Genomic DNA, 22856 nt, shown 5'->3' on the forward strand with positions numbered 1-22856 from the left:
TTGTGATCCACACAGTCAAAGGCTTTGTCATAGTCAATAAAGCAGAAATAGATGTTTTTCTGGAACTCTCTTCCTTTTTCCATGATCCAGCAGATGTTGGCAATTTGATCTCTGGTTCCTCTGCCTTTTCTAACATCAGCATCTTTTAATTCTGAAAAGGCTTCTTGTGTGTTAACTTCCAAGAGGAAGGATCAGGGAGGAGGAACACATGAGAGGCTGGAGCTCTAGGAAGCTTCTTCCCCCATGTTCCCTGCCACCTCCTCACTTTTCTATAAGGCAAGGTCCTATTCATTTTCTTTGAGAAAGCTTCTCCAATCCTTTCATTCCAGTTAGAAGTTATTATTCCTTCTTCCGTACACTCCTTTACTATCTTCCCACATATTTACATACATTTTTGACTGACCTTGTGTATCTTCTGAGAGAAAACGGGTTTCTTGGGGGTCCACCTTGGGCTGTCTCATGTCATTTGCCATGATAATTCACATATGATGATGCTCTAAAGATGTCAAATGCCTTAGTATCTCCGCAGTGACTCGCCCCTCTTGTCTATACAGACATGTGATGTAGAGAATAGGAGTATTCAGAAAAGGTGAAAAAAGAAGCTAGACTAACTCTTAAAAATACAGAAAAGCTTCTGCAAGTATAAGAGGATTTAGATGAAGGAAATAAAAAATCATTTCAAGAATACCATGACTTAGCTTAAACACTCGGAGAAGGCAATGGCACCCTACTCCAGTACTCTTGCTGGTAGGCTGCAATCCATGGGATTGATAGGAGTCGGACATGACTGAGTGACTTCACTTTCACTTTTCACTTTCATGCACTGGAGAAGGAAATGGCAGCCCACTCCAGTGTTCTTGCCTGGAGAATCCCAGGGACAGAGGAGCCTGGTGGGCTGCCGTCTATGGGGTGCACAGAGTCAGACATGACTGAAGTGACTTAGCAGCAGCAGCAGCTTAGACACTGGCCATAGGCCTAGTTCAAATCTTGATATTAACATTTAGAATTGTGTCATCTTGAACAATGACCTACCTCTCTAAACCATAGTTTATTCATCTCTCAAATGGGGATAAAGAGTAGCGATCTGTGTTAGCTGGCCCCCAAGGTTCCTCCCAGCTGTTGTGTACTCTCTGTTTAATCATCTCCCCTTGACTGTGGGATGAATATGATGGGATTCTACTGTACTGATTAGATTATGTTATGTGACAAAAGAGAAGGGATTTTTTTAGATGTAATTAAGGTTTTAATCATCTGACTTTGAGTTAATCAAAAGGGTGATTATCCTGGGTCGACCTGAGTTAATCAGGTAAACCTTTTAAAGGAGGGTCGAGGGCATCCCTAAAGGAGATGTTTCAAGACAGAAAGATTTTTCTGCCAGGAATGAAGAAGCAAATTGTCATTTTGTAAGAGGCCCATAGATGTGGCAAGAACTGTAGGGCCCTGTAGGAGCTGCCACCTGGCAGACAACCTGCAAGAAAAAAAGGGACTTCAATCCTGTGACCACAGGAGTAGAACTCTGCCAACAATGCATGCACTCAGAAGAGACCTCCAAACTTCGGATAAGACACTGGTCCTGGCTGACACCTTGACTCAGCCTTGTGAGTCCCTGAGCCAGGGACCCAGTTTAGCTGGGCCTGGAGCCCTGATCTCTAGACAATCTGAGATCATAAATGTGTGTGGTTTTCAGCAGCTACACGTGTGGTAATTTGTTACACAGTAATAGAAACAAATATACTACCTTATAGGGAAGATTTGCAGGTTACCAACCACTGATTCTGGCTAAAATTAGATTTTTTTTTTTTAAAGCAGAAGTTATTGGAACAAAATTTAGTATGTCAAAAAGCTGAAGGAAAAGCTAAGTGACTAGGTCTTGGGGTAACAGACACCAGGGGTACTCTGAAGATATCATTTGGAAATTCGGGTGTGTACTCTGAAATAACCTATCTACAGGCAGCTACTCTTGTCACTCAGCCCGTGAATCAGTCCATACTCCTGACAGAGTCAAAACGGCCTCCCTTTCATCACCCACCCATTCCTTGATGTTAGGAAACTGTGGACTTGACAAGCCCCTAAGGCCACATGGAATGAGACTGCAAGCTCCCTAAAGGGAAAATTGGTGCTATCAGTGAAAGAAGAGGAAAAGAATCTAGGGTAGTCACGCACACACACACAAATCCACCTTGCTGTTTCATAGGGTTGTCAAGAAGACATGAGATAATATAAGGAAAATGCCTTGCACATTTCTTGGCACTCTGTAATCAGTTGCAAACTATTAGGCGTAATTATTAGGCACCAGGGGGCCTAAGTCTCCTCTAGAAAGCAAAAGAGAGAATTCTGCCCCTGAAGATGAAAAGAGAAATCCCATCTTGATGAAAGAAATATTTTCCGAGCATTCAAGAAAATAGCCTTCAGTGTCCGATGCTACCTGGATGACTTAAAAGCTTATCAGAAGATAGAACACTGTAGGTTCCTCAGTGCTCTTTGTGGTAATTATCGCCAAGAGCACAAGGCGAAAGGAACCAGAACAGGAGCAAAAAGGAACCAGCTGTCATTTGTTGCTAAGTCACTTCAGTTGTGTCCAACTCTGTGCCACCCCACAGACGGCAGCCCACCAGGCTCCCCTGTCCCTGGGATTCTCCAGGCAAGAACACTGGAGTGGGTTGCCATTTCCTTCTCCAATGCATGAAAGTGAAAAGTGAAAGTGAAGTCGCTTAGTCGTGTCCGACCCTCAGCGACCCCATGGACTGCAGCCCACCAGGCTCCTCCATCCATGGGATTTTCCAGCCAAGAGTAATGGAGTGGGATGCCATCGCCTTCTCCGAGCTGTCATTTGGACCCCACCAAACTCCAGTGGGTTAGGAAGGGAAACCAACAGTTAATGGCTGTACATTTTCTCACAAAACTCTTAATGGTTGGCTCACATTTCTGACAGTAAATATACCGGACAGTGCCTAAGCCCATCCATCTATGTTTGAATCATGGCTTTATATTTGAAATTTTAGAAAATTCATTCAGATGTGAGATGACAGCCCACTTACTGAGGATCATAAATGGAATCTAGAACAAGCTCTAAGTATCCAGTATTGAGTGATGCTGTTGTGTTATAGAGGCAGGCTCTCCTTTATCTTTGTGTTAGAGTATGTTACTGGCCAGTACGCCCCTCCTGAAGAAGGCCTGTCTATGAGGTGGTGTCATTTTTGGCCTGAAACATCACTGATGGCTGAATTTAACTTCCATTATGTCCTGTTCTACTCCACAAGTATTTATTGAGCCCCCCATTATGTGCAATGAACTGTATTAAGTGCTATGATAGATTAAAAAAATGAATAGATAAGATAGAGCTCCTGACCTCGGGGTATTTTATTATCTCAGAAGAGAGACAAACGCTTACAGGGACCAGATACAATAGAGACCAGGATGTGTCCAGCACGGAAACAGATGCAGAGCAGAAGAAAGCTTTCAATTTCAAGTGTAATGACCTGGAGTTTTTCATGGTGGAGGCAGAGTTTGAGGCCTTCTCAATTATACGGCACTCTGGGACAGGTAGCACTTTTATTCGTCAGCTTGTTTGTTCATTGTATTCCCAGGGTCTAACACAGTCCCTGGTATTTAATATATGTAACTTGAATTAGGAAAAAAACACTTAATTACAGTAAAATATACCTACATAAATATACATACACAGTGGGACCTAATGTCCAAGTGAATGGGTGAATGAATGAGTAAAAGACACTTAATCTACTGCATAAAGGACTTTTTTTGCATCTAGATTTTTGTCTTTGGTTCTAGTCATTAGTGGTGGTCTTGGGGTTATATAATCTGTTGGAATTTAATATGTGGATGCACAAACGTCTAGGCCCCAAATTAGGATTAGGATAAAATTTTAACTTCCTATTAAAATTCACTGATATAAGGTCAGAGTAGGATATACTGGAGGGCTCTAAGATGCCTTGGAGAAGGAAATGGCAACCCACTCCAGTGTTCTTGCCTGGAGAATCCAATGGGCAGAGGGACCTGGCTAGCTAAAGTCCATGGGGTTGCAAGAGTCAGACATGATTTAATGACTAAACCACCACCATACGTACATAAAATTGCCTATTTCAACCATTTTAAAAAATGTTTGGTTATGTGGCATTAAGTACGTTTGCATTGTTGCCCAAAAACTATCACCACTGTCCGACTCCAAAACTTTTCCATCTTACAAAACTGAAACTCTGTACCCATTAAATGATAACTCCCAATTCCCACCGCCTGACCCCCCGCCCCAGATAAGTGTAATTCTAGAAGATTTGTCCTTTTGTGACTGGCTAATTTCACTTAGCATAATGTTTTCAAGGTTCACTTAAAGCATGAGTCAGAATTTCCCTCCTTTTATAAGGCTAAATAATATTCCATTGTATGTATATACCACATATTGTTTATTTACTCATCTGCTGATGGCCATTTGTGCTATTTCCACCTTTTGGCTGCTGTGAATACTGTGTACAGCTATACATATGTGTGTACAAATAACTTTGAGAGAGACAGAAATTTTGATAGGTCAGTGAGGGCAGAGAGAGGGTATTTCAAGCTTGGGAAATGGCAAGAGCAAAAGCACAGACAGGTGGCAATGCACGGAGTTTGCTTGGCATGGCTTACTCCTTGGTTTCTCAGGGTGTACTGGCTGAAGATAGAAAGGTCAATTTGTTTCAGTGTTTGAAAGGCACTAAATACTAGACCAAGAAGATACATTTTTTCCTAAAGTTTTGAGGAACTATTTAGGGACTTGGAGCAGGGCAGTAACAATACCAACTCTGCACTCTGAAAGAGTGAATGTGATGGCCAAGATGTAGTTAGAAATGAAGGGTAATAAGCCTGGCAGGAGACCAGGCTGTTGAGTGGCAGAGGAAATAATAAAATGGAGGGAGGATTAGAAGATAGATATCACAGAGGAACAATCAATAGGATCTGGATGTGGGTAGCAGCAAGAGGAAGCTGTAGTTAAATGTGACTGAAAGCCCTGGGACATTATAAACTGAGATGGAGAATGCAGAAGGAAGAAGTAGCAGATAGAAACAATAGTTACTATTCATTAAACTCTTACATGTTGGGCAACTTACATGCATTATCTCCTTTAATCTTGATAATGGCCAGTACAGGAGATATTATTAGACACTGGAGGAAATTCAGTTTAGATAGATTAAGTTACTAATACCTAGTTAAGTAGCGGAAATGGGATTCCAACACAGGTTTAACCCTAAAGTTTTTTGTTTCTTTTAAACCATCACATTATTCACAGTCTTCTAACACATAGAATAGCCACATCAGTTTATAGCTCAAGAAATTGGAAATGTAAGTCTGAAGCTCTGCAGAATGCTCATGGACAAAAATATAGTCCAGGAGTTCTATACACAAAGATGAATTAAAATGATACTGAGGGAGTACATGAGTTCACTCAAGAGAGAATATAAAAACAGAAGACCAGAATTTAACTCCAGAAGCAATCATATCTATCAGGTGGGAGGAGAAAGAGGGACTAGGTTTGAGCCACAAAAGAACAACCAGGAAAGTAAATTGACAAGACATTACGTGAGAAGACAGTTTCAAAGAAGGGATTAGTCAACACCATCAAATGCTTCTAGAATCTTAAATAGGAAGTGGACTGTAGCCACTAGATTTGACATTTAGGAAGTCATTGGGGACTTTAAAAGAAGAAAGCAGATTCAGTAAGTTCATGTATTGAAGGATGAATCAGATGTATGGAAACGAAGAATGCTGAGTGCAAACTACTTGTTCAAGAAGTTTGGCAACAAAGGAGAAATTATGGCACAGAATTTGAAGAGATGCAGAACTGAAAAAAAAGGTTTTCTTTCTAGGACTGGGTAGATATGAGCATATTTGGGGGCTATAAAAAAGCCAGTGGAGAATAGCAAGCTGTAAATATCAGGAGAATAATGAAAATTTAGGGAGGAATAGTGAGAGGGTATGAGTGATCAAAAACACATTTAGAGAGACAGCCTGGTGAGAAAGTAGGAATATTTCTCCCCGGGGATGGGAGAGAAAAAGAGAGAGATTTGGAAGTTGAAGGGAAGAAGGAGCTTACATTGGGACAGGAGAAAACTGGGGTGGAATTTGACCTTGCAATCAGTACACAGCTGGTTGGGTTAGAAGAGGAAGTCAACTAGAGTCAACGAAATAGATCATCCAGCTTTATTGAGGGCTCCTCTGAGTTAGGATTATTTTAATCTTTAGTGAAGCCAATCAGCTAGAATAGTGACCAAAACTCAGTCTCTCTTTTCTGTCCAATACATTTTCAGACTTTCCTGAAACTCTACAGAGACACCTGATTGGATTTGGGCATTTCCCAAGTCTCCTTAAACTAGATTACTCTTGACTGATTTCATCAACAGTGTACTGATTTTTACCCTTTCATTCTTCACTGTCTACAAATTCTAAGGGCATACTTACAGTAAACCTCTAAACAGTGACAGGAGGCAAGAACTACTTTCTTGGAGAGGTTTTCACAGAAAAAAATTGGGAAATTACTAAGATACGGTGAAATATTTCAATACTGAATTTCAAAATTTTATTCCTTAAAGTCTTCAAACCCATTGAGAAACCCCAGTTTAAAAACCTTTCTATTGATTCTAGTTCCTGAAATAGAACCAAGTGAAAGGCAGAGCTAGTATAATTTAAAGTAACAGATTGTCTTCTTCTTGAACACTGACATTCCATTCGGCATTCTACACGAACAAAGTAATGTTCCAGATTTTTTTTAATATACAGTTACACTTACTGTATTTATGTGATGAATTTTCTTCCAGTTATAGGTATTAATGATTGGAACCATGCCTCAGTTACCTCCCTTATGAAAGATAACATAGGAATGTTATAACAAATATTTAGTTAAAAAACTGAAAAGGGCTTTGAAAATGTAAAAGTGTAATATAAATGCTAAATAAAGATAATATATTCTGAACAGCAGGCTCCTTTGAAATAGGGCCTATGAATTCCATTAGCACTCTCTGTTTACATGCTTTTAGGAACTTTTTGGAGGATGTTGTTCACGGGCATGCCTGTGACGTGACACCTCTGGCCTGGTCACCAGCAAGGAAAGAGGCAAATAAAAGAGTGGCCATAATAATTCACATAATAGTATTTTCTTAAGTCATTTGATAAATATTTATTGCATTTTTAACTGTGTGCAGGTTCAAGTCTGGGTGCTAAGAATACTGCTGGGAGCAACTCAAGCAAAAACCCTGACTCATAAGCTAATATTTATTGATTAGTAACTACACACCAAGGCTTAGTCTTGCATTACTCCATGCATCCTCATAGAGGGGACTTCCCTGGTGGACCTGTGGCTAAGACTCTGGGTTCCCAATGCAGGGGGCCAGGGTTTGATCCCTGGTCAGGGAACTAGATCCAATGTGCTGAAACTAAAGATTGAAGATCTGTGTGCTGTAACTAAGACCTGGCACAGCCAAGTAAATAACTAACTAACTAAAAAAAAAAAAAAAATCCTAGCCACGTGAGCTAGGTACTGTAAATATTCCCATTTTACAGATGTAGAATCTGAGGTAAGAGAGGTTCCCAACTTGCCCAAGTGGTGAACTTGGGATTTGCTCTCACCATCTGGCCCACATGTTCCAGTAACAGGCACAAGGTTATTGGGTGTTGGGCCAACTCAACTGACTTTCAGAGTTGGTCCCCTTTAAATCTATAAAGCTAAAAAGAACAGGCCATACAAATTGTTGGTGTTAGGGGTCTTTTGCTTGTCTACTCAATTCAAAAAATGACTCAATTTTCCATAAGGGATGGGGAGCCCTCATGGTAATACTAGTGAAGACAGAAATTCTACCCATGCAGGTGGTTTTCATGAGGTCCCAGAGTGGCCAGGCCTCTCTGAGACTAGAATGACATTTGGGGAGTCAGGCGGCACCCTGGGCAGATCTGGCCTGTATTTGGCTGGTTAACTTCTGCTCTGCTGTACCTTATGACTTCCATTAATACTTATGCATAGTTTCTAATGCCTAACAACTAAGGAAACTACACTCTACGTGCTTCTCTCTGTGAATCATTTAGCTTTTGTAATGCCTATCAACTAATTTTATCTCCAGTACTTCCAGTTCATATGGCGAAGCATAAGTATAGATGTGTCCATTTCATCACTTTTATTCATATGGGGAAGCACTCCCTCCTGACTCATAGGCTATCCCTTACTTGATTTAGTCCTTGGATTAAATGCCCACTCCTGGACCAATCAGCTGTGGCCAGGAGGCCATGTAATATGGAAAGAACATCCTAGAACCAGGCTCTAAAGTTATCAGGGGCTACAATCACAGATATGTTATGAAGTCTGGCTTATTCCTCTAATACTGTTTAGTTATGAGGCTTTTGGATTTACGCTTTAAGCAAGTAAATGTGTTCTGGAAAATTATTAACTTTTTGAATTTATAAGTCACTTTATAGTTCTATATTAGTCCATTGTTTTAAATATGTCTGTCATATTTCTATCTTTACTTTTACATCTAAATAAGATTATAATAAATAAGATGTTCTTTTATATTAATTTCCTTAAGATGTTGAGAATTTAAGATTTACATCATAATCCTTTCCTTACCTAATGAGTAATACTAACAAATACTTTTTTTCTCATCCTTAGCATGTCAATTACATTTCACCATCACAAGCTCTGTGCTAAGAATGTATACAGATGTGTGACAAGAAAAATAAGAAGGACTCAAATTAGAGTACCACATGAACATTTCAGTGTTATCTAGACGTTAACAAGAAAATCAAACTCAGCTTGTATAAATAATTATCAATAATAAGAATCTTGGCCAAATCAATGTTAATGTCATTTTTATACTTGGACAAACATGGAGCACACAATTATATAGACTAAAAAAATCAATAACTTGACTCACACTTAAAAGTAAGATAATACATTGAAAGAATGATTTCAAGTATTGTTCACTTTAGATAATTTCTATGGAAAGATTCAATTTTACCTGAAGACTTATAACCAATAGCACACATTACAACATGGGAAATGGTTTAGGAAAGCAGTTTGTGGCTATGAAACAGATCAAAACTAACTAGCCATTAGGGAATAGAACCCAAGACCTTCATCTCATTAGTAACAGGCTTAAACCAACTGAATGAGCTATAAACTGGTAACATTCTGATACCTAGCAGACGGATGGATTTTCTACTCTTAAAATTCATTTCTTGGTTCCATATTATTTGTACTAAAATGTGACAATGCTGCTGTTACGTGGAAGGATGGAAAGGGACATGGCTTTCAACGAGATCTCAGAAATCAATTATTACTCTTTCTTTGTGTAACTAGTGAGAGAATTCAAACCCTGAAGATGAGGTGACCTGCCTAATGGGTTCCCAGTGGGTGGTGGCAGAACTGTATTACAATAAAAATCTCTTGGACTTCACTCCTGGTCACTTTCAATTTGTGAGGGGCTGGCTGGTGGAGCAGGTTGTCCTTGAATTGTTCAAGGAAGGGGGAGTATGTCCTTTCAACGCAGAACAAACTTAGTGCTAGGAAAAGGGAGTGTAGGTTTCTAAATTGAATTCATACTGAATGGAGGTTACAGGAAGGAATATAGTGGGAAAGGTTTTGAATGACCTTCATCTGGGAGGGGATGAGAAGCCTCAGAAAGTCTCCAGAGAGTGAGTACAGTGATGGAAAACATTTTCCACGTAAAATGGCTTTAGCTTCAGTCCATGGGGTCGCAAAGAGTCAGACACAACTGAGCAGGCACACATACACCTCAGGATATTTAGGAATGGAGTAACCTGAAGTCATGGGGCTGGGGGGCATAAGTTTGGGTATAAACGAATAAATGTAAAGAAAAGTAAAGTAGTGGCTAATAATTTCACTTGGGAGGTCAGGGAAGTTACAGATCTGGGTCTGAGGATGGGTTAGGTATGTAGGTGTGATAGGGTAGAGTGGGGTGGAATGGGAACGGGGGAGAGTGGTGGAGACTGATACCATGAAGGGATGCTGGAAAGAAGGGATTCATCATGGATTATTAACCAGTGACTGAACAGTGGAAGGGTGAAGGAGCAACAGAAAGCTTCTACTAGTATATTATCATTTAGGGAACAGATGGAGAAAAGTTCTGTAAATACTACCAATTTATATAAAGGTCCAGTGTTATTTAGATTCTAATATCATATACTGCCTCTGTCTCAGGTGGTCACACCAGCGGATTCTTTGTAGCAATGTCTTTAGACGTGAGTACCTTCAAAATATTTCCCATCTGGAACCACATCTTGGGAACAACTTACATTAAGTCTTTGAGCTTTTACTGATGACCTCTGAAGGAGATTGGCCATGTATTGGAGACAGCCTCAACTCATCCTTATTTTTCTTACTATACCTCAGTATGTGCACAGGTCCTAGGCAAGCCATGCTTTCCTGACTCTGGACCTTTACTCAGACTTTCTCTGATTGGATCATCTTCCTACATACCCTGGACAATTGTCCTTCAAGAAACAGTTATCATCTTTTCTATCATCTATCATTCTATCATCTATCATCCTTTCCTTATTGCCACAGTAGCTCCTCAATTATAACTGCTCTGCATACCCCTAGTACAACGTCTTTCACACTGTAAAGCATTGCCCAGTGCACTAGACTGTCTTTACCAGTCTGAATTCCTTGGGGCCTAGTCTTGATCATTTGTTTATCCCCAATAACATGTGATTAGCACAAGGTAGATCTTTAATATAAGTTTAAAGACTATGGAAATCTCTGAAAAAGCTTGTGAAATAGAAATATAGTCTAGAAATTATCTAGAGAGAACAAGTCTAGAATGGATTTTTAGAAAGAGGAATCTAAAATTAATTTTATTAGTCTCCTTGGGCATAAGGCCTTAGTTTTGCACATAGCTCCTGGCCTTGCTTCCCTTCTCCTCTTGTAGTCTGCCTTTGGCCATTTCACTGCTTGTTATTCAAGGGCTAGGGAGAAAACGAGAGAAGCTGAAATTCAGATCAGTTAATTAGGCTGTTTGGGAACAGCTCAGAAAAAGGCTGGATATTGTGGGTGAAATCAATATTATCTATAGCCCTCTCTAACCCAGCCTTCCTCATTTCACATTCCTGAACCAATGGCTGCCCGACACAGGAAGCATATATTAGAAACTCTTTTCAGCTTCACAGGATTTGTTCCCTTGTCTTGAGTACATGTCAAGCTGTCTGTCCTGGGTTTTGGTTTGGAGAATTCGGTCACTACTCCAGCAGAAGACACTGTGGAGTAGTCTGTCTCTCTAGGGTAATTTCATGGTCCTAAGGAAAGAATTTAGCACTTTATTTTTCTGAAACTGGTTCAAGGAACATTCCCGAAGTGAAAACATTCAATCGAGAATACTACTACTTACATTTTGGATAAAGATTTTTAATACAGAATTTCCATCTGTGATATATTTAAATTCTAGGCCTCAGGCAGCAATTTTGGAAAAGGGCCTCCTTTACGGTTTATTAGATGCAAACTAGTCCACTCTGAGGGGTAGGGGGCCTTACTTTATCTCCCCACCCCAGCAAAATGTGAAATTTGCTTCCACTATTCCTGAAATTACCACCGCTCCTTTTTTTTTCCTTGCATGATGAACTCCGTTATTGACCTAAAAGTGTTGATCACAACTTCAATTTCCTGAATTATTTTCTAAGTACTTGTACCTAGTAGAAAAAGAGAATGGTAAGCTGCCCAAAAAGAGGCCTACAGTCAATCAGTGGAAAGCTGTCAATACCGAAAAACAATACTCTTGCTTGATCTGGTTTTGATGCCCTAACAAAGACAGGTTTTGCTGTTTAGGACCGCTCAGCCATCTTGACTGAATACATTCAGAAGGTAGTCCTCGACCTGCTTACTGCCAGAGGACTTTAACACTGATTTCTAAGTTGACATATGTATCCCAACAGATTTCACAACAGAGGCCTAACGCATTTAAGCTGTCAATAAAGACCAACACTAAGAAACGCAAGGCACGCGGACACTTTACATGCACACTTCATAATGCATTCTTCCAGAGAGAGAGGTTGTGTGTGTGTGTGTGTGTGTGTGCGCGGTGGGGCGGGGAGGGGGGGGGGCAGTGGTGGGGGGAGCTTAAAACTTTATTTCTCATTTCTCCTGACCTGTAGCATGTGTTTAGCCTTTAGGTTGTGTTTTTGTAAGACCAAGGCCCACTCTTTCATGGCTGAAAGCATACGTTTAACAGTACATGGTGGATCAGCTGCTCTGAGAAATGCCTTTTTTTAAAAAAGTAAAGTGTAAAATAGACAAAGAAATCTATCACCTTAGCAGTCTTTCATATTTGTTTTGATTGTTCTGGAACCAGCTCTGAGCTGGTGACAAGGATATTGAAAAGATGCACCTGAAACAGGATCTGCGGGCTGCTGCATTTGCCAACCGGCTTTAATGCTGCTTTCCAGCGGCGAAGGCGCAGCAGCATTAACAGGGAAGCCAGCGCGAGCCTCCCCGGCAGCGGCGGCGGCACGGCGGCACCGGCACCAGCGCAGTTTCCCCTCTCCCCAGCCCTGACTCTACGCGCACATGCGCACTGCGCCCGCAGCCCTGGACCATTTGTCAGGACTACTCGTGAGACGGAGAAAAAAAAAAGAGAAAATTTGGGGGTAAGAAGCGGTTGATCGGATCTAATCTCTAATTAATCTGAAGATTTGTCCGTGCCAAAGCCCATTCATTTATTTTCCTAGGTGAGGATGAAAGTTAAGAGACCTCTACAGAGAAGGAAGCGCACCCTCGTCTTGTGAAACAGATCAGGGGAGGGGAAAGGACAGAAGGGGTTTCTCCCCCACTTCTCTGCGCCTCTGGGAAAGAGAAGAAAACTTAATCCTGGGGAAAAAAGTGGGCAAGTGACTCGGAAACGGCTGGAGGGGGAGTCTCTGGGCATCTCACTCTGAAGTAGTGAGTGCGAGTGTGAAAGAGGAACAAAAGAGAGAGAAAAGAGAAAGGAAAAAATGGGGGGAGGAGAGACTTGTATTTTTTTCTTTGCGCGCACACGGGGAAGGGTGTGGGGGGCCGTGCGGAAGGGAGCCGGGGCGAGGCGGCGCGTCGGGCTCTGGCCCGCGCGCAGGCGGCGGGATGCGTGTGGGCCCCCTCCCCCGCGCCCCCCGAGCTTGTCACTTTGGTCGCTTTCATGACACCGGGCGCGGGGTGGGGAGCGCGGCGGCGCCGGGCTCCGCCGGGGTGCGTGCCCGAGTGGGCGCCGCGGAGCCGCAGCCCGGGCGGCGAGCGCGGCTGCCGAGGCGGGGGGCGCCGGCGGCGGGGGCTGGGGGGGGCGCGCGGGGGTGGCCGGGGCCGCGTATCGGTGCGGCGGGAGGCGCAAGCCCCGCGCGCCGCCCCTGCGGCCCCCTCCGCCCGTGTGGCCTTTGTGCCGGGCGCGCACCGGAGAGCGAGCGAGCGAGCGCGAGAAGTACAAGTACGGGAGACCGAGGCAGTGGGAAAAGAGGCCGGGCCACTTTCTCCCCGCTCGGGCTGCGGAGAATGGACTGGTTGAATGTGCAGGCGCGTCTCCCCGGCGTGTGCTGTGTGTGTGTGCGCGGCGGAAAGGCCTCCCCGACTCCCACCGCGCACACGCACACTCACACGCACGCACACACTCACGGACCCGCGGCGGGCTCGGCGGCCGAGAGTTTGCGTTTTCTTCCTCGCCGCCTCCCACTTCCCGACCGACTGTGTGAGAATTTCATATAGATCAGCTCCAATTTCCGCCATTTTGGGAAAGTTGCACAAAAATAAACCCTCCGGTTTATTTCTGCCCGAGGCAGGAAAGTGCTTCGGGAAGCGAGGCGGCGCGGGCCCGCGGCGGCCGTCCGCGCGGGGGAGGGCGCAGGGCGCGGGCCGGGCCGGGAGCCCGCGCCGTCGCGGCGTTCGCCCCGCGCCGTGCCGCGCCGCGCCGCGCCGGGCCGGGTGCGGGCGCGGGCGTGTGTCGGGAGGCGGCGGCCGCGGCCGCGCCGGGGCGGCGGGCGCGGGTGGGGGGGTTGAGGGGGGGAGGCGCGGGGCTGCTTTTCCTGCAACTTGTTTACGCCGTCCTTATATTGGGGAGGCAGAGAGGGGTCCGAGGCGGGGCCGCCGCCCGCCTGGCGCGGCGTGCGTGTGCCATTCCGGAATAATGGGTTTTGCACACTAGCGTCCTGGGCCCGGCCGGCCGTCCTCGCGCCGCGGCGGCCCGGCGGGGGGAAGTAGAGGCCGGCGGGGGTGGAGATCGGGGAAGCGCAGGAGCCGAGGCATCCGCCGCGCGCCCCGCGAGCTGGTGGCGGGGGCGGGGGGGGGGGGAGAGGGAGGAAAACTTGGGAGCCCTGGAGGCGGGGGAGGGGGGCACGGTGGCACGGGCGGGGGGAGGGCGCAACTTTCGTGCTGGTGGTAAAACTTTAATTACCTTGAAAGAAAAAGGCCCTCCGGTCTCCCCCACCCTCTCTGGGCGAAGCCCGGCCCCAGCGCGACCGTGAGAGAAAGTTTAAAAGCGGGCACTTTGCTCCCCGCCTTCCCCGCGGAGGGGTAGGGGTATCTGTTTGTCCGTCTGCGCTCGGAGAGACGTGGGGGTAACGAGCCGCCCTCCGGGGTCGCGACGATCGCGGCTCTCACCCCACCCTTCCACGGGGAGACGAAGGTAAACGTCGCTTCAGTTTCCCTCCTACCTCCTCCCCCCCGCCCCCCCGCTTCCTTTTCCTCCCCCTCCCTGCCGATTTTTTGAGGGGACCCAAAAAACGGAGTCTCTTTCCTTATGCAACTTCCTCGGACGCTGCGAGCACGGCCCTTCCCCCCTCCCTGCATCCCTCGGCTGGCTTCTTGACCACCTCGGGTCTACCGCCAGAAAAAAAATGCGTTAGAGATCATTCACGGTGCACCGAAACAAAAATAGATTTTTGATTGTTCTAAGTTTAAGTTAAGGGAAACTGAGATGAGAAATAAGAAGGAGGGGGGAGCGGCTGGAGCGAGTGCGTCGAATTTTAATTTTCCTAGAATGTTGTTTGTGATAGCTTTATTGCTGTGGGGAGCCCGAGAGTCTCCGTACTGGCTAACTCGGTCGCGTGGATTTTTGCGCAAGTTTTTAGAAAAACACTGACTCGAGTAGAGCATTTCTCCGGAAAGTTTCAAGTGCAGCAAAATAGCGAACGTGCAAAACTGGCCAAGGGGAGACCTCTAGTGGTTAGACGCGTCTTTAAGTTCGGAAGGCCGAGAGCAAACTTTGGCCTTTACTTTTTAGCTACGTAGTCCGTTCAGACGTGGAAGTGATTAGACGACCTGAGCCAGGGGCCAGATGTTGAATGAAAGGATGCTGATCAGAAATAGAAAGTTTGGTAGATCGGAGAGCAAATGAAATCTAAGGACGCAGCCTTCCAGTTGGGGTACTTCTATAGGAAAGTAGAACCTTCTGAACTTCATGACTTCTATGAACACTTTGCTTTTATTCTGGGATTTGAGATCGGTCACTATGGATTAGACGCAGTAGTTTGATTTTTTTTTTTTAATATTTGTCATTGTCTATACATTTGATCAACCTGTAATCAGGAGTGACAGTGGATAATTTCATTTGAATGTTAATTAAAATACGAAATGCAATACATGTTTAAAACTTTGAAAAAATGAAAAACATTTGTGTTTAAAAAGGCTCATATAAAATCATTTTGTATGAGCTAATCATTTTATTCTCTAGTAAATATAATTTAAGGCCTTATTTCGTTTTTTAAACACAGTCATATATAGTTATAAAATAAATGACCCCATTTAGCTCTAAGAGTGTAATTTTGTTTCACTGGTTAAGACTTATTTCTGAATACTTTGTATAATTTGGGATTTAAACACTTAAATATATGGACAAAAATTGCTTACATAGTATCTATTCTTCTGCTGGTGTGTGTTCTGCAGGGTAACTTTAAATAAGAGAAGCAGTGAGAGAAGTTAAAATTGAGTCAAATGATCCTGGGAACTTTCATTTGCTTGTCATACAATGGAAGAGACTTTAACAGGGGAACTTAGGGTAGGGCAGTGATATAAATGTAAAATCAATTTCACCTCATTCAAAGCTAGTTTATTTGTGTGTGTGTGCTGTAACATATTAAGTGGTAGTGTACAAAATTATGCAATGTCAGTAATTCATAATTTGAACTTATTATCTATGAGTTTCAGGGCTTCTTTTTTTTAATGACAATACTTTGATTTTATTTCTCTTCTCTTTAAATCGATGATAGACCTCCAGGAGAAGTCTTGAGGGTGAACCACAGTCTTAAAGACCATCAGATAATTATTTCTTCACTGCCACTAGGTGAGTTGTGTGTTGAAACAAATTGCTTGATATACTTGCAAATATTAAAAGCTGCATTTGAGGGTAAGGAAGGAGAGTGTGGAACAGGGTTGGCAGAAAAACATCATTTGAAAGGGGTGCTTTGAATTCATGAAAGTCTTGACCCTGATTGTGACTGAAGCTCCAATTAAAGCATTATGAAAAATTAAGAGGTTGTTCTGGATAATCTTTGGACTGGCTTTTTACTGGATTCTTAATTCACATTTCAGTTGTACCTGTTCTTTACTGAAAGTAAATAGTTTTATTCTTTGGAATTGAGGAAGTGGGAAATCTAGAACAAAGCAATTGTGAATTAATATAGGTGTTGTAGAAGTATGCTGTGATGTGAAAAGTTCTGGAACTTGGTAAAATTTTGTAGGTGATATTGCCAATAAGATGTTTGGGGCACGTTTAGGTAACTTATCTTCTATGGCTCAAATCCTATGGTGGGCTGATGTTTGCCCCAAATATCATGTGGTAGTGTTATAGTGAATTTCCAGTGTTTAGCATAAACTTGTCAACTTTTAAGCGTATCCCCACAAGCAGTACAGCTGCTGCCCAATAAAGATCTCTTTGGTAATTTTGGAGGGTGCTGGTTAGTCTCCAGTAATCCAGGGCCTATTCTCAGAACAAAGGTCATTCTCAGGCAAAAGGGAACCCTGTCTGGGTAGAACATGAAAGTACATTTGTGCGACTATAGTGCTTTTCTGCTGTTGATAATGATGATGTTTAGTTGATAAGTCATGTCTGACTCCCTTGTGACCTCATGGACTGTAGCCCACCAGGCTCCTCTGTCCCTGGGATTTCCCAGGCAAGAATATTGAAATGGGTTGCCATTTCCTTCTCCAGGGGATGTTCCCAACCCAGGGATAGAACCCAAGTCACCTGCTTTGGCAGGTGAATTCTTTACCACTGAGCCACTAGGGAAGGAAGCCTCTTCTACTTTTTGTAACTGTTTTTTTTTTAATCATTCCCTTTCTTTTTCTGCTTCATTTCATTTTCCTTCTCTGTCTCAGGTATTAAAGGAGTTGCTAATTCTTGTTTGGCAAAACAAAAGAAAACAAAAATTAGCAGGACGAATAATCCCTCTTTAAAACATTTTGAATTTTATATGGGAGGGTAGTCAATTAAAAGTGTTGTGAATCGTTTCAGTTTCACAGTAAAGCGACTCAGCCATACATGTCCACGTATCCATTCTCTCCCAGTGTCCCCTCCCATCCAGGCTGCCACGTAATATCGAGCAGAGTTCCCTGTGCTATATAGTAGGTCCTTGTTGGTTATCCGTTTTAAATATAGCGTTGTGTACATGTCCATCCCAAACTCCTCAACTATCATTTCCCACCACTCTTCCCCGCTGGTAACATAAGTTTGTTCTCTCAAGTCGTGAGGACTAACAGTCCTTATTGAGCCACGTTATAACCAGGGTAGGTGTGGTCTAGATGTCAAAACTGAATAAATACCACTATAAAAATGATTGTCAAAAAGGAATTTATTGTCATCTTCTGCTTGTGGATCACCTTGAGAAGTATAAGTAGCAAAATAAATAGATGTCCATATAGGTGATCCAGCAGAAACAAGGGGGCAAGAATGGCTGACAAGAAGATCGAAGGTGGAAGTAGAGTTCAGACAGAGTGAAGTGTGCTTCCTAGGATCGTTAGTTTCATGTTTAGATGCTCTCAGTGGAAGACAGTGGTTATTTTTCTTCATTTGGGGAATCATTGTGATTGTAGGTAGAGTGCTAGAATAGGAATCAGAGGACAGTTTAGCCACTAAATATACCGCTTTGTGTAAATCACTTTAACTCTTTTAGCCTAGATTTCTCCTTCTGGAAAATGGGAGCGACAATGCTTGCCTTGGTCTCTTTGTCAAAGGGATCAAATAAGGTTTTGAGAACTATGAACAATTATTCAAATGTTTGGTAGTCATATTATCATTTTACCTTAGCCAGGTTTTGTGAAAAGGGCAGAAGAAAAGGTAGGTTTTTAAAAGCTGAACAGAGTGATTTAATTCTTGGCTAAAATAATTGGTTTAGTTTTTGGTGTGCATATTATATGGACTTGCCACAATGCTTTCAGGGGATATTTCATTTCTTTAGGAAAATAGTAGTTTCTCTTTTATGGCTTTCTTGAGGGAAGAGACCATGTTTTAAAATGGTGCTGAATACAAATTGTGTTTTATCTCAAGGTAGTCATTTAATAGGTAGGAGTTGGTGAAATAAATACTTAAATATAAAATAATACCCAATTGTGGAAATGGTAGGGTGGTGAAAGTGGAGGGGTTGGTGTGAGGGGAATTTATGTACTGTAATTAATATTTTAGTTAGCATAGGTCTGTTGGGAAATGAAGATGACAAAATAGGTAATTGGAGTAGTAAGAATTTAAACTATAGGGACCAGAAACTGGGTCCTGCAAATGACTGTGAATTTCGGGGGTGCTCCCTGTAGGGCTTTTTCTAGAACTCTTGGCTGCGTTATTCTAATCCTAATCAACTATGTATTATCTAGATAGAAAAAAGAAAATCACAAGTCATTGCTTTCAGTTTGATAATACTGAATTTGCCAAACTCTTGAGAAGTTTTAGCCTATCTCTCTTATCTTGTACATTATCCAATCAATATTCTAAGAACCTAGAAACCCAGTAGTGGAGGAAAGAAGAAATACAGTTCCTGTTTAATTAGTCCCTGTGTAATTGAAGGTTGGTTCTTGGATAATTCCACTGTTTTGTTTTGTTTGATAGTTTATTTCTAAGAAATACATATGTCAACCAAGGCTATTTATAATAGATGCAGTTAAGACAGGAAATTTACAAAAGAAATCATTGAGTGGGCCAAAAAGTTCATTCGGATTTTTCCATAGGATGGTACAGAAAAGCCGAATGAACTTTTTGGCTAACCCAATACTTCAGGTAGTGTGGACAAGAGTACCCTTGGTGTCCCAAAGTTGGGTAACCTGAGTAATTCCTCTAGTGATATATCTACTAGTTAACTGATTTTTATTGAATTCTTACAGTGCTGAACACTGAAAGACCAGGTCTTTGCTCTTGAGGAGTTCCCTACACCCTTACCCTGGGAGTTTGATTTATGAAGTCAAACTGAAAAGCCTTTAAGTCCTTGTTTTAGGAGACAGGGTGGTTTGCAGGAAAAAATAAGGACTTTTGAGAGGCACTTGTGTAAAGTTGACCTATTCTGGATGCACCTCCAGTTTCTTCCTCGGAAGTGAACTTATAGTTAATGACTTGGGTAATGATTGAAAGAATTACATGTATATTAGATTGAGTTGGCCAAAAAGTTCATTTGGGTTTTTCTGTACCATCTTACAGATAAATCTGAATGAACGTTTTGGCCAACGCAATAATAAAGCTTTATTATTATTATTATTTACTATTCTTTCTGCAAGTCAGTGTTTTATGTCAGTCAATAGATATTTATTGGGTATCTTTGTAACTCTGATGGAAAGTGCTTTACATAATGAATGCATAGAATAGGATGAAATAAATGACTTTGTTGGAGCTAGGAGAAAGCAACAATCTTTGGCCTCAGTGTGTTTATAGTCTATTGAGGAGATAATCCATACACATACAATGATAATTACCAAAACAAAGCTGTGGCTCAGTGCTAGTAGTGAAAGGTAGAGGCAAGTGCAGTGGGTACTGTGGTGGTACTGCTGGCTGTGGTGCTAAGTGTGTCCCTAATGTAGGGACCTGGAACATGGGGCGCCCTTTGAAAAATACTGTGAAGTGTTAATATAGTCAGTGTAATTGTGTGTTGAGTGCCTTCTGAATGTCAAGCATTAAGCTGGATATTTCACATTCATTCATTCACTCATTCATCTAACAGAAACTTACTGAGTGCATTCTGTATGCCCAGGTACTGTTTTAACAGTATTATCCCTAATACTTTCAGTAACCTTGAGTGTTTGGTATTATTAATTCTCTTTTAGAGGAAACTGGTGCTCAGAGATACTTAGTAACTTGTGTAAGTTCATATCATGCAGTTTGGAAAGGCTGGGACAAGGGAAAATGACACTGGCTTTTGTTTTGTTATGTCTTTAACTTTCTAATTTTCGAAATAGTAATTCTTAACAATATTTCCAAGAAAACACATTTCCAGATTTTGAGGAATATATTTGTGTTTATACATTGGTTCACTAAGATGAGCAATAGCATACAGGTGTAAGAAAAAAATGATGGGAAGAAAACACTATTTCTTCACTTTCCTCTTTCTTCCTCCCTTTTTAAAAGTTGGGAAAAGACTTAGTTGTACTGAAAAGAACACCTTGGTCTAGTTCATGGCCTTGAAATGATCATTAGCTGCTAACAAAACATTAGTGAGATTAGGTTTGGTAATTACTGGGCTTATTTATTAAAAGGTTTCATCTGTTCTTTGTAGAAAGAGACCTGATAAGGCAGTAGGGTTTGTTTTCAATTAATTTAAATTAATTGATAAATTAAGTTTAAATCAATTGATCATCAATCAAAAGAATGGGACCTAAATTTACCATTTTGTGAACTCAAAACATGATGGAATTTATTGATTATAAAAAAAGAAAATTAAAATGAGGGATAGAGATAATAATGGTGAGAAGCTGGAGACAGGGAAGAATGTAGAGTGAGAGAATCAAAGTTTAAAAAAAGATATCAGGGAATATGACTAAGAGTATATTCACCAAAATGTGATAATTACTGATATTATGCTCTATCCAGAAGAGTAGGCCTATTTACAAAATACAGTGAAGAGTCTTTGATTCATTAGGTGGTTCTGGTTTATAGTGGGAATCATATGACATTTCTGTTATTTGAGTCATGGTCCATCAAGCAGAGCTTTAGTCTTAGCTTCAAAGGATGCTGTTGCAGGCTTTGGTTATAGGGTGATGGACTATTTCTCCTTTGTTGAAGCTCTATCATCCAACAAATTTTTTTAAGCACCTGCTGTATGTTGGAGCCTTTCAAGATTGGACTATGGCTTTATGTTACGTGCGCTTTTATAGAATTAAACTAGTTCAGTTACTGGAACACTTTGAGGAGGATGGTTGAGGCACCAAAATCAGTTGATTACTTTTCCCCCATCTGTTAAACTGACTGAGCACTGAACTGTGAATCGAAGTCCCTGGTCTGGTTGTTAAATGATCTAAGTAATTTCACCCCATTGCTTTGTGGTCTTATTTGGAAGATTTGAGGCCTAGCTGTTCAATTTGTTGATAAGGAGTTTAGCTGCAAAGGGTTATCAAGATAAGCCTATAGACATGACTTCTGTGACAGAAATAAAATCTGGACAAATCTAATTTATTATAGGCAAAAGAAATCAAGTGTAAATCTTTTAATTTTAGCTCTGTGTTCTATAAAAATATGAAGCAGAATAAGAAAAAAGAATGTACTACTTTTAGCATTTAAAAATTATGAAGCGAAGTAAGAAAAAAGAACAAGATACTACTTTTAGTTTTCTTTTAAAATTTAAACATGCATATTTTGCATAAGCATGGAAATATCTCTGTGAGACAGGTTCTTGCTCTTTTTATGCCCTTGAATCCCTCTAATGGGTGTAAAATTTCTATTATTACCCTACTAGTGTAGTGTATGGATGACATTATAGCACTTTTCAGGATATTTCTGCCTCAAATTGAGTATCTCATAGTCTGTACATTGAAAATGAACTTCAAATAAAAGCATTCGAAGAGAGTGTGTTAAATATGCCATAAGACTGTTAATGTCAGTTTGTGATTTCATTTTCTATATACATTTTTTTTTCTTGAAAGGCATTTTTCATTTTCTGTTCCTCCTTCAGAGGAAGTAAGTAGGTTAAGGCCACAGACTCTCAAACAATTCATCCTTCTTACAGTAACAAACGGAAGGGCAGGAAGTTGAGATTTTGTAAAGGTTGCCTTTGGTGACTACCCCTTTGCATGTAATCTTCATAGCAGAAAAGGTAGGAAATCAGATAAGCCATCGATGTGTTATAAATAGAGTCATTTTCATTAAAACATGACTAGTAGTAGATACAGGAGCGGGAGGTGTTTCTTGAAAAAATATCAACAAGAAGGAACCGTCCTAATAATCGATTTCATATGTAAAGGAAACCTAGGTTAGCTGCCACTCAGACATCTGCTACATGAACATAGATAGGGACAGAAAACCCAGATTCTCAAGAATTTGTTCTTGATGCTATTGAGATTTCAGTTTTCACATTGAAGTCATCTACAGTTCTACCTGCCTAAAAAAAAAAAATCTATGAACTTGGGCCCTCAGGGCAGAATTCACATCTCTCCACAACAGACCTCAATTCTAGTATGTGTACGATTCAGAGTTCTTATCAGTCAGGGTTACTGGAATATCAAAGCTGGTATCTGTCATGCTTGATTTGAAAGGAAAATTTTTCTTTGTAGCAAAATATTTGTTGAGAGATGCTTCAAGAGTGAGTTTAGATTTTTCTCTTATCCCTATTGAATAAGCCTGTTCAAGAGGCTTGAATTTAACTTCTTTTGATGTGTTCTTCACTGACACTTAAATAAGGAGGGTTTCTTGGAGCTGGAGAGTTATCCTCTTGCCAAAGAGGTAAAT

General features: G+C 41.7%; 1 protein-coding gene across 6 annotated transcripts in view; it reads left to right on the forward strand.

Moving 5' to 3' along the window:
• L3MBTL3 (l(3)mbt-like 3 (Drosophila)) overlaps nt 12556-22856 on the forward strand; it is a 102459-nt gene continuing 92158 nt past the window's right edge. For 4 of the 6 annotated variants that reach the window (XM_018053198.1, XM_018053200.1, XM_018053201.1 and 1 more), the window contains exons 1-2: nt 14365-14630; nt 16213-16286. The gene's annotated coding sequence lies outside the window, so the exon portion shown is untranslated. Of the gene's footprint in view, nt 12634-13342; nt 13698-14364; nt 14631-16212; nt 16287-22856 lie in introns of those variants that run through there. The other 2 variants (XM_005684735.3, XM_018053199.1) reach the window with 2 other exon arrangements.

Source organism: Capra hircus, chromosome 9 (genome assembly GCF_001704415.2).
Source record: "Capra hircus breed San Clemente chromosome 9, ASM170441v1, whole genome shotgun sequence".
Taxonomy (NCBI): Eukaryota; Metazoa; Chordata; class Mammalia; order Artiodactyla; family Bovidae; genus Capra; species Capra hircus.